The 12977-nt window shown below is 49.2% G+C and overlaps 1 long non-coding RNA gene across 1 annotated transcript; it reads right to left on the reverse strand.

The window, feature by feature from the left end:
- Window positions 1–1813: 1813 nt before the first annotated feature.
- On the reverse strand, window positions 1814–4611 carry LOC127328566 (uncharacterized). Its single transcript, XR_011751594.1, has 3 exons — window positions 4009–4611; window positions 3811–3924; window positions 1814–2623 (listed from the first exon to the last, which is right to left on the reverse strand). It is a non-coding gene; the product is annotated as an uncharacterized lncRNA (long non-coding RNA).
- Between the last annotated feature and the right edge of the window lie 8366 nt (window positions 4612–12977).

A 12977-nucleotide genomic window follows, 5' to 3' on the forward strand; every position in this document is an offset into this window, starting at 1 on the left:
AAATCCACGTAATGTATGTCGCAAGCCGTCGATAGCAACTTGGCCCGTCATTAGCAGCAACGAGGGCCGCCGTGGGCAGCAACCTGGCTCGCCCATAGTAGCACCACCGGCTACCGCTCGCCCAAAACAGAACGCCCAGAATTGCCAATAGCAACACCCGCCGCCTATGGTAGCAAATCAGTCGCTGATAGCAAAAAGGCGCCTTCCGCCGCCTCCTCCACGTTCTCCTCTGGCCATGGCATCGTCCGTCCTTGCCCTCGACATCCAGGTACTCACATAAGCAGAGCCGCCCCATCTAGCGAGTCCGTGGTCGGGGGAGGCGGCCGTGCGCAGGAGAGGCGGAGGTGGACACAACGGTGGACATTGCGGGGGGCATGGCCTCCAGCTCCGGCTCCGCGCGCGCCGGTGTAGGGTGGGGGCGGAGCAGAAAGACACCCTCCCGCTGGCGGGCTGCGTGGGGGCAAGTCGGATGGACTAGGCGGAGGAGAGATCCGGCGGTGGGGCTAGGCGGGGGAGAGGCGGCGGGCTCGACGAGTGAGAGGACTAGCTGCGGTGGTGGCTCGCTGGCGAGGATCCATGGTGCGCTCGCTGGCGGCCGAGATGGCGGCGAGGGGCCTTGGCTCCAGGATGGGAGCGTGGGATTCGGCAATAAGATCGAGGTAGTGCCGGCGGCCGTCGAGGTCGAGGGTAACCAGCCGTAGGGAGGCGCGGGATCTGCGGGAGGCAACTGGCGACGAGATCTGTAGGAAGAAAATGGAGCTCGGGGGGATACGATTGAGGAAGAGATAGGAGGAAAAAAATAGCTATGAGGCCCACGCACGTGCGTTCGCGCGATGCTTGGCATCGGACGGTAACGGAACAGGAGGTTGCGCAGCCTCGCATCCCCCAGGGGAAAGGAATCATTTCCCATAAAATAACCATGTTTACATGGCAACGGATTTACCGCATGTACATGACTCTGAATTGTAAACAACTAGTTGAATGCCCGTGCGTTGCTACGGCTCCAATTTTTGCTTGCTACATGTCAATACAATACATGCAAAAATTTGTATGAAAAAAAAAGCCGCAATATATTCCAAAAGATCCGTAAGATTCTATCTCATTTGAAATATATTTTGACAACCAATATAATTGGCATAATTTGAATATAAAATAAGCACTTGACTAATTAACATATATCTACTTCTCGATGCTCTTTAGATATTGTTGTGCAATGTTAGGGATTTCTTCTGCCTCATTTTCATGGTACTTGAGCAAGTGTGCCAATAAATTTTGGTGAAAACATCATTGGAACTCACACTATATTGCAAGAAATGCCGCTTGTACACTTATTACTTAAAACCCAGGTAACTCATACAAAAATATAATGTAAACATATTATCCTTGTGAGTCAAATTTTAAAGATCTATCCTGGTGCCTTGTCCAAATCTTGTACATCTTGAATGATGTCCTTCATATTACTCTACTTACACATCCTTGGTTTGTAGGTCCAAGCCCTCTTGCATTTTTATTGAATATACCACTATTATGGAGAGGCCATACCTCCAATAAACATGCACTCTTATCCTACCACAAGACAAGCAAATTTTTCTCTGTGCAAGCTTCTCGCTCTAATCCATGCACCAACACTATAGTAACCACAAGGTGAGGCATCGTTTTGGAAGGTCCGCGTCTCGCTCTAAACCCTACACTACCACTAATGCGTATCCACTTCATATCAACCCGTGTCCAACCTCATTCTGCCTAAGACAAGCAATGACATAAACTGGAGCAATTCAAAATAGTTATGCAATATATATATACATTTCCCAAGTGTCTAGTGAAGCCATGCAAGGAAGGCATATAGTACATGATTTACCATCTCACTGTAAGTGTAGTTCACGTCCGCACAATGACAATTGTAGTGTGACGAAAAAAGAATAAAGGCCCGACCCCAAGAAAAGTTGAGTGAACTTGGGTCACGCAGCGAACTTGTCAACTGGAGAATATGTGATGTGCATGTTGTACAACTCTTTTTAGTACTTTCAATTGGAAAAATGATAGTTAAAATGTCAATAATTCAATGTGATAATTAGATCTCTCTTGCATCTTTAGTCACCCAGGCACATCTCCTTCCGGAGCCGCAAGAGCAATAACCACGGAATCATCGCCATCCTTCTCCACCACCTTACATGCATCCTTCCGCGCTTCGATGCCACTGGAGCTTCACTTTGTCCCTCCGCTGGAAATCTGGACACAAAGCGACCCCATCACTCCAAGCAGGCCTTCTAGGTGCGAGATGTGCTGGGTGATAGGTTGAGGTCCATCCACACCTTGTGTGGCTTCCTCCTTGGCGACTCTGCAGTGCTGAAGAGCCAAAGCCTAAGGGGAGATCTGTTCCATCGCGAGGTTCCGTTTTGCTCTTGTATTTCATTGAGCATTGGCACAACTGCTGTCCACTTCTTCCATGGCTTCCAGAGTTCAATCACTCCATCACAATCAGTTTCTAACTCGTTAGTTGCTGCATTTAAATGTCAGTAAAAAAACATAATTTCTCCCCAAGCAAGAGCTTCCTCCGTCAATGCATCCACCATTGAGTTGTGCAACCATTCGTATATGCAGAGATAGATATTGGCATGCATATCTGTCATGGATAAATATCATAAAGTGTGTGCTCCAGAAATAAAGAGTGAACCCCAAGATAATGCAATAGAAAATATTGACTCCGCACGTAAAATCTCGAACAAAATTCAGAGATATAAACCGGACCTTCCCTGCCAACAACATCTATGCGAAGCTGCAAAACATTTCCCTAAATTTACACTGCAAAAGGAAGCAATAAACTATTGCCTGCCCACTTTCCTGCTTGCAATTGGAATAGTTTCCATCTTTATATTATTATTATAAACATATAAAAAGGAAACACAATAAATTTCTAATTCATTGGTGAAACATAGACAATACACAATTTGTTTTTGTTTTTTTATTGAGAGTATAGAAAATTTGTTTGGAAGATACATATCTCAAGAAAAAAGATAGCCATACAAACTAATTACGTGTGTTCCCATATAAGAAAAATAAAAGCAAATCATATTCCTTGTATCTTATAATTCAGTCAACGAAGGGGACCAAAATCAGAGAGCAACACACCATCCACTATAGCTTAAGTTGGTTAACATATACATCATTATCATGCTATCAATTATAGCAAAATTAGAGAGCAACACACCATCTGTTCGCGATGCTCACCCCAAAAGAAACAGTCCTTCTAAATCATTAGTTGAATGCAACATGATCCATCTAGGCCACAACCTATACATGGATCCAAACCAATCTGATGTTGCACGATTATTACATGGATCCAAACCAACCTAAGGCAATATATTATTGCTTGTAGCATTTTCGTGCTTTATACTCAGAACATGACACAACATGACCTCCTCAAAAATTTCCTATCAGTGAACACTATGTATGCCAACCCATGAATACACTTATCAATATACAATCAGTAAAGATGAAGCTCTGCATCTGGAAAGTACCAAATCAGTAATATCATTTTTTTTTCATGCATTCCTTCAAACACTGCTCCTTCCAGAATCACAAATTCATGCAATTTGGCATACTCGTGCTATCAATTCTTTCCAATATAAGTTTCATGTGTGTTAAGCTTTTGGGAACTATACGTATATATAGTACTTCATGAAGCACATGCCTTGATGGGATCCCTATTTCTGCGGTTGTTTTGACACTTAATCACCCATCCCCTTGTATATAGTATCAAACAACTTTCAAAAGTAGAAAGTAGATAGAATAAGAAACATGCTTGCTTACCGTACTACTTGGAGAAATATCTCCTTAACTGCAGGAAAAGTCAATCGTGTTTGGAACTCTCTAGGTTGTAGTGCTGAGCATAGTGGAGCACCTAGACACCGTGAAGCTGAAATTCTGAACAAAGCACAACGCATACATATGATTAGATAACCATGCGAGAACAAATTCTGAACAAGGGACAGGTCCAGATACACCTACAGGTAGTCCAAGACCGGATGGTAGTACTCGTCGTCAAACTTGGGCATGAAGATGATTGCCGAGGTATCCCTCCGTGAGCGTCGGTTGCAGTCGCTGCTACATGTGGCACAGATGGGAACTCGGCCGTGGGAGGGCCTAGAGCTGGGGGGCGGGGTTTGGGACCTCCCTGTCCCGTTCCGCCAGCCGTAGGAGGTGGATGTTGCCGGCGGCCGGAGATCAACGGACTGGACCAGATGTGGGTGCCTGTTCGTCAAGATTCGCAGTGGCTTGGTCGGGACTCGGAAGTCACATCTGGGCAGACCGGCAGAGGTGGGGAGGTGGCAAGGCGGGCCACGTCGAGCTCGAGATGCTCGTCGATAGGTGAACTGCAGCTTACCGCCGGATCCGTGGGATGCAATGGAGAGCGGGGCGACGCCGACGCTGCATGCAGGGGAAGCCGGCAGTGGCGCTGGACCGTGGGGAAGCTAGCGGCAGTGCAGGGGGTAGTCGTTGTCGGGGCTGTCGGGATCCAGTGGTGCGGGGTCTGGGATGCTGCGGGCGTTCACGCTGGGTGGTAGGACGACGCAGGGAGCGAGGGCGCCGCGATGGGTGTGCCGGGGCGGCGAAGCTCTAAGGAAAGATACATACGCGAAAGGAAACTAAACATCCTTATTTATATTGATTGAGATTTGTTTTGATTGATATCAAAATCATACGCGGAACGGCGTGGGGAGTGGAAAAGCGATTGGTCGAGGGAAGACCGTAAGATTAAATTGGACGGTTCGGATTGTTTTAATGACGACCATCAAAGTGCGTTGAGTATCAAACGACCAACTCTCATTTAATAGTAAAGATACTACTGTAATTTAGTAATGAGTTTTCTTATTTGACCTTGGTGATTTTTAAACGGAAGGCTCAAATGAGCCCGGTTTTGAATTAACGAAGCCATCAACCAGCTAGGAGTTACACCAAGAATTACAACACACACGCACCAAGCGCACACCGAACACACAACAAAAGACGACACAGAAAATGTCAAGCCGAAGCGCGCGCCAACTTGATCCATGACGAGGGAGCCTTGTCTTCTGTTTCCCGGAGCAATCACGACCGTGTCCACACCAACAAGCCTCCACTGCACCAAGACTCCAACCCAAGGGGAACTCAACGACGGGCCGATCACCTAGCTGAGCTTGAGGAACCAAAGGAGAGGGGGTCTTGCGGCGATGCCTCCAAGAAGGTGAATGTCGCTAGAACGCGTCATCATCGTCGGCAGAGACAGAGGTCCTGTAAAGTTTTCACCCAGACCCGAGAACCACCACCCCTGGAGCTCGGGCTAGGTCCAGACCAAAAATAAAACATCTTCCCTTGACGTTGGGATAGGCACACTGGAAGGAGCTACGACCAGACACCAACCTAGCAAAGCCCGCCAAGCCGCTAGCGAGGGCGTCAGCTACCACAACAGAGTTGTGTAAAAGTTGCCAGGACAGTGTTGCGAGAGGGCTGCGACACCAGCGAGAGGTCATGGGGTAATCCACAAGACACTACCAAAGAGGGTAGCATGAAGTGAGGCCCCCAAGGGGAGCATGTTGAGGCGGAGGGACGGAGTCTATCATTTCAAACAGTAGGTCATCATCGGGACGCCTTCAACAAGGAAACGACACCGACAGGTGACGCCATCACCGGCACAGACAAAGGTCATGCGCGATTTTCGCGGAGGTCCAAACCTGATCCAAAATCCGGTTGCCATCGTGAGGACGCAGAGCGAGCATAGAAGAGATCACTACCGCACCACTGACAAAAAAAAAACGCACTATGGACTAGCCCCATCTACATTCATTCGCAGGGGAACGCATGAGCTAGCTGGCAAGGCCCGGCCAGACCCGGAACTAGTCGATGACGCTAGTATGAAGTTGGTGATTTGATGATACTTTCTCTGTTATATGAAACATGTCTGAGATTTATCAAAATTCAAGTGTATTTACATATTATTTAGTGTCTAGACACATCTAAATTTTAACAAATTCTAGACAAATTTCATGAAATGGATGGAATACTTGCTTGATTACTTGGGTGCATCTTAAACTTTCTCCTTATATAGAGAGATCAAAGAGGGCAGATGTAGATGGGAAAGATACTACTTGAATTTGTCTAAAATTCTGATCCATGTAGCCACGTTTTTATGTGTACATAAATGAGAGTTATTTATTTCCGGGTGGATGAAGTAGTAACCATTTCAGTGCTTTTGCTGAATCTTCTCTATCTAAATAGGAGGCCCCCACTACATAATTTCTCTCGACATCCAAGCATGCCACATCATCAACCCACCATGGCATGTATGTTCTAGCGTTTCAGCTCTGTCATCATTTCTACCTTTGTTTTTATTGAAATAATTTTCCATTAGCCAGCCCACCTCTGTTTCCTATTGTTCTCGACCTGCATCCTGAAGCAAACGAATAAAAACTATTTTGTAGTAACTTGCTGTCCAGACATATCCCAAGATGCGTTGAGTTGATTTTAATGGCTTCCACTAGCTGCTCATCTTCGCCGGGATTTTTAATGTCATTCGTCAGCTGCCATCTAGAGTCTTTCCTCCTTCCCACTCTATATATTCCTTTCTCTAATCCACGCTCCAGCCAGAGTTCTTTCTCATCCGACATGGAATCACGCCATGCTTTCTCTACTCCCTTTTCTTTGGCTATTATTATCTTCTTCACGCGCAGCCACAATCTCCCAAGATCACGATGAGCGCACCTGCTCTCCAGGGCATCTACCGCCAGGGGGGACCTGGGCTTCCACCACCGTCAATTTGGCCAGCTTCACCACTTGGTCGACCTGCTACACGCCAGTCATGCCGCCACCGTCACCACCAAAACTCCGGACCACCGCTCCAGGCTTGACACGCTGCGCCGCCGGTCTGACGAGGATCCAATGATGCGTGCCACTACGTCTTCTCCATCTCTACGAATGATCCAGCCGGTACCGCCGACGGCCACTCCAGGCTCGCGTCCAAACGAGGTCAGGGAGAAATAATACTGCCCCGCGCCACTGCTACGACAGAAGCCGCGCTGCCATCGACTAGAGCACCGTCGTAGAAGGGCAAGAGAAGCCACCATGGAGAACCATCTGGTGATTGAGCGGCCCCCCTTTGTACTTTTCACTCTTACGTACTTTTGTCCTGAAGTAACTATATATACGAGTCATCTTCTAGGGGCACCATCAGCCATGGTGCTGAATTATTTGCTGACATTGCTGTCGATGGATGTCTCACATACAGGCAAACTCAAGTCATGGTGTGCATCTTTATACTGTTTGCTTCTTATATTTATGGAACATTTTCAATCGGATCGCATCTATTACCATCAAAATTACAGGTCACAAAGACGATGTGTGAGATATACTTGATGATTTGTATTTAGATATTTTATTCTATCCTGCATTTAGCGTTTTTTTACCTATTTCTTTTTTAGCTTTCAGTGTTCTCTGGATGATAGATTTCCCTAAACACAACCACATGCTTACAACCAGAATATTAACGCAAACAAGTATGATGTGGCGTATGTTCTCAAAAGAAGGCAACACCAAAATCATAAAACTTATCTTTATTAATTAGTGGTGTTTGAGCTTTGAAACAAATAAACAGTAATTTGAGTGCAATCCTTTTCATCATTGGAGCAATAGGACACTTTCGTTGCGGCTTGCTGAGGAACAAACTTACATGTTCATGGTCCATTGGTCGTACATTGTGTTCTAAGCTAAACTTTTCCGCGTCTGATCATTTCATATGCTACACGCAATTATTTATTATTTAATTGTTTTTCACCATCCATGCTATTTGATTTCAGGAAAAAATTCCATGCGTTTCATGGATGTTTCAAATCATATATTTTTCACATAATTATTTTAAATCAAATAATTTGGTTAAACTTTTATTGAAGTATTTAGCATCATGTGCTATAAAATTTCCGCAGCAACGCGCGGGGTATCACCTAGTATTTTCTGTTACAGCACCAAATCTTCCTTCTCTCAGTATATCTCCATAAGAGTCATGTGTTGATAGCCAAAGCAATCTGCAGCAGATCGAACACATGATTTTCATCCATCGATCGCATCGGCAAGCACTAGGGTGGGTGCATAGCCAGTTGTCGTACGTATCAGAGAGAGAGGATGGACAAGTACACGATCGCATCGACAAGCACCAGGGTGAGTGCATCACTAGCTGTCGTATAAAGGGAGGATGTACAACGAAAAGGCAACGTTGAACACAACGACATGTGAACCGGGCGCATCAACGGTGGCTGGCAGTTCAAGATTTGAGAATAGAAGAGGACCACCGAGTGAATTTCCTACAAGATGTATGTGGCATGTCTCAGCAATACATTTAGCTGGTCCCGGATGGACAGATAGTGCCCCACGCAGACTCCCGCCACGTCCCCTATAGAACATGACTCAGCAATCCACACTTTTATCCTTGTTTGGATACAGAGATTCTATAGAACCGATTTTCCATAAACTCAGTTAACGGACTAACCACCTAAAATCTTGTTTGGCTGGAGCGATAAAAGTGTGGATTAGCGAAACTTAGTTTCCACAAAACCAGGAAAATGAGTTTTGGCAAAAACGACTATTTCACGTTTTTCTCAAAACGCGATTCTAGTCAACTCGATCCCAACTAGGAGTAGTACCTTTCTTCATCTCGCTAATTCCTGGACGAGGCATTTTTTAAACAGAAGGCTCGATGAGCCCGACTTTGAATTAACAAAGCCATCAACCGGCCAGGCGTACAACGATACAACGAACAACCGAAGGAAAGAAAAAGAAACAAAACTGGGGTTGCCAGCTAACGATACAAGCACAAGTGATGCAAAGCTATAGCCTAAACCAAGATACAAGGGCGCCCGAGACTACAGCTAAACAACGGCAGCTCGGCTGGAACTTCAAGCAACGAGCCGCCACTCCGTGGAGCCGCACCAAACTGAATCGGCACAAGGCCGACATGCAGAGGACCACCCACACCGAGGGAGCTGGCTAACGGCGCAAGTGAGCATACGAGCCTCCAGAGTTCAAAGGGGGAAAGAACTTCACGACAACGCCTCCAGGAAGGGGAACGGCGCTCACGAGCGTCGCCGTTGTCGGCACAGGGGAGCCATGCAATGCTTTCGCGGAGGTCTTAACCCCACCCCAAGGAAAACCAAAGGCTTTGCACCTGCCATCAGGACAGCCACCGACTGTTTAGAACCACCGTTGTCCCCCGGTGCCACGACACACTCTCCGACAGCCACCCTAGGCACGAGAGAGGCCGCGCAAACCGGAGGAACACCGTCTATATGAAGCCAGTGACGGCAAGACGCAGGGCATCGACTAGAGGTATTCCGAGGAGGACCTCGGAGAGAACGCATGTCAGCAAGGTCGTAGACAGTGCCCCATGGGAGGCAACCAGCGGCAGGACGTGTGTCATGGCCACCCTCCAACAAGGTGAACGACATCCAAAGACATCGCCATGGCCGGCAATGGCCGTAGCCTTGCGGTGCTTTCGCGGACACACCGTCACGCACGCTAGCGTCCCTGCAGGCCAAACCTCGCGGACCAACTAGTCCTGATGCTGCCACCAGGACAGCCACCGACTGTTTAGCATTGCCCGACGCAGCCGCCATTGCCTTCCTGATGCTGCAGCAGTGGCCGCCGAAAACCTATCCGAGTACCTTCTTGCAGTCGCCCCAATGGCCAGTGCTGCGTGCTGCGTGGGCACGCCGCCGTCGCCTTGTCGTAGTCCTCGTCGATCACGTTGGTGCTGCCGTTGTATTGTGCCGCCTCCAATTAGCTCTTCATGGATAGCGTCCATGAGTCCTGAGATAGATGCACCAGTGACATGGCCACGTCCTCCTCCTGCGTTCCTTCGAAGATGCTGCTGACGGCACGGGATCCGGTGCCGGCGGGCGGCGGCTCAAGGCGAAACACACACCACCGCGCGGAGACTCGATCAGTGTTGCTTTCACCGTTCTGCACGACTGACAATTCACCAGCCGCCGCGCCGCAGCAACAACAGCGCAGAATTCAGGTGCCCCGACTTTGCAGCTTCTCTTTGGAATTGGGATCCCCGCGACGACGTTGGTCAGCCACTTCGTTTGCGCAAGCTCTCACCATCCAGGATCCAGCATGTCCGTCGAAGAGGTGGTCGACGAGACGCCGACGTGGCTGCTGCTGCGGTGGAACGCACCAGCTAGCAGCCTAGCACCTAGCAGCGACGTCGGCTAACGCAATGTCGATATAGTATATGAGAGCGCATGTGGCCGCCGAGAGCGCTATCAATTGGAACAGCAGGAAGCAGGGTTGCATGAGGATACGGAACTAGTAAACCGGTTTTAGACTTTTGGAATCCAAACACGATTTTCGATAAACTGGTTCTTAACAGAATAATCCGTAAAACTGGTTTCCCTAAAAATCAGCCTAAAACTTGTTTTCTGAAAACTGGACGCTAATCCTCGGTATCCAAACAACCACCTAAAGTGCGTGTTGGACAAAAAATCGTTTTCAGTCGCGCGCTCCAAAGCCTCATTCCGTCCGGCGCGACCCAATACGGTGTCTGGCGTCCCGAGCCCGTCCCCGCTACACAAGGGATGCTCCGGGCGCGCCGGACATAACGAAAAGCGAGGCGGAGAGTGGCGGTCCCGACGCGTTAGTGGCACGGAAATAATTCGTCCCCCTCTCCCGCCAAATCGCGCCTCTCCCCCTCCCAACAGATTTTACCGCCTATCCCGCCGATTCATTTCTCCCTCCTGCCGTCACTACTCTGTCCCTCCCACCGTCGCTACCATCTCCCCATCCATGCTGCCGCCGACAAGCCCCAAAAAATGGCCAAAAAAATGGTCACCAAGCCGCCTGGCAATGAGACGAAAGGGCCGAAGGCGCCCTTCGCGAAGCCGCAGAAGGCGTCGGCTGCGAAAAAAAAGCCGAAAGGCTGGACCGAGGATCATTGGCAGCGAGACTACCTGCGCCTCAAGCTGTCGACGGTGGAGCGGAAGGGACGAAGGGCAGTGCAGCTGGAGAAGAAGACGGTGGTGGAGCGCGCGCAGCAGCACGCGCTAGCCACGTGTATCGCGGCCAACAACACGAGCCCATGGAGTACGTCAGCGCCAGCGTACATTCCGGGAGTGATGTCCCCATCGACATATGGGTTCTACAACGACGGCCCCTATGCCACTCCTGGGTGCGTGACACCAAACTTGTCGCCGCGGTACGTGGATACGCTGCCGCATAGCGGCTTCAAGCCGAACGCCGTGTTCTACTCCCCGGCGTACGACCAAGTGCCCCAGCGCGAGCCAGGTCTCGGTGCGGACGGTGCCCCGTTCACTGGCCGCAAGGGGCCGCTCTAATTCGCGTGCGCCGGTGGTGAGGAGGAGGAGGAGGGCGAGGAGGGGGTGGAGGACGACGACGAAGAGGGCGGCGACGAAGAGGACGATGAGGACGCGGGTCGTGCTCAACGGTGAGCCATGACTCCATCATCGGTGCCAACCAAAAGTATGGGAAGTATTGGACGAGGATCAAGGCGGAGTTCGATGAGCGCAAGCTAATCAAAAGCAATTACCGCAAAGTGACAATGAAGAGGAGCCAAAAGGCAATGCCAACGTGAGCCATCATCCAGGCATCGATGAACATGTTCCATGGGTACCATAATGAGGCCGAGACCAAAGGCGGCAGCGATAGCAACGTCAGCGGCGTGGTACGCCTCTTTCTATGATTATCTTTAGCGCCTAGTTTTTTTCGACGATCTGATTGTGCATCCTTTGGTTAGTTCGACAAGGCCATGGAGATGTACCGCAAGCACCTCGAAAGGGCATAAGTCTTTCGCGTTGATGCATTGCTATAGCAATCTCAAAACGAACAAGAAATGGCGGTTGACACGTCATTCGTTGTCGAAGGGGAAACATGCCATTGATCTAGATGCGCCGCTCGCAACATCGACAGGGCGCCCTATTGGCAACAAGGCTGCCAAGGCCGCCTTGGCCAACGCAGCGGCGACCGAGAAGACGCCGGCGTCAATCACACAGTGCCTCGTCGAGGTCTCCTCGACCTTGCTTTCACACGACAAAAAGGCCGACGAAAGGTGGACGACGTTGCTCAAGAGGCAATAGGAGAAGATGGAGCTCAAGAAACGCAAGGAGGACATGTCCCTGCTGACAGCGTCGACAGCTGGAATGTCTCCCCGGACGCGGGTGACACACAACTTCTTGAAAGGCCACATCCTCGATAACATCGAAGCCAAAATGGCGGCGGCCGAGGCAGCGGCAGCAACCCCACCCCTGGAGCAAGAGCCGGCACCAGCAGACGCGTCTGCGATAGCGTCTGCTAGTACACCTGTTTTGGCCTCTGCCTCGGCATCAGCGGCATCAGCCTCTGCTTCAGCGTCAGCGACGGAGCAGGCACACCGGGCAGATCACGACGAGGTTGCGAGCGACGGACCTACGTCGACTCAGGATGCGCCGTCAACGTCGCCATCGCCCAACCCCTTCTTCTAATTTACGTCGGTCTGTAATATGATCGCGTGCCCGGTACTTTGATCGCGACGACTTCGGCAGGAATGATCTCTTTTAAATGCAAACTATTTGAGTTTCTGTTTGGGGGACGCGGCTGGGAAGCGATGTGGTTGATGTGACCACATTAGTTCTAGCTACTGCTTGGGTTGTTCTCACTGTTGGATCATTTCTTGTTGGCTAAATTCATTATTACTTGCACAATAGGGTATCATATTACATATGAATGCCACCGTGATTCGTCTGTGCAGAAAATATGCATAAACTGATGGTTTAATTGGCTAGGAATAGCTAGGTGGTCTCTGTATCCTCTAGTATCTATGTACTACTCTACTGGTTTGCTATCTGTGCATCTATATTTATCTATTTGCACAAAAATAGATTCTGGATAGTATCTGGATCTAGCTGCTCATGCTTATGGTGTGTGACATGCTAAAAGATGGATTGGATCCACTTCAGGTA

This window comes from Lolium perenne, chromosome 2, assembly GCF_019359855.2.
Source record: "Lolium perenne isolate Kyuss_39 chromosome 2, Kyuss_2.0, whole genome shotgun sequence".
NCBI classification, from domain to species: Eukaryota; Viridiplantae; Streptophyta; class Magnoliopsida; order Poales; family Poaceae; genus Lolium; species Lolium perenne.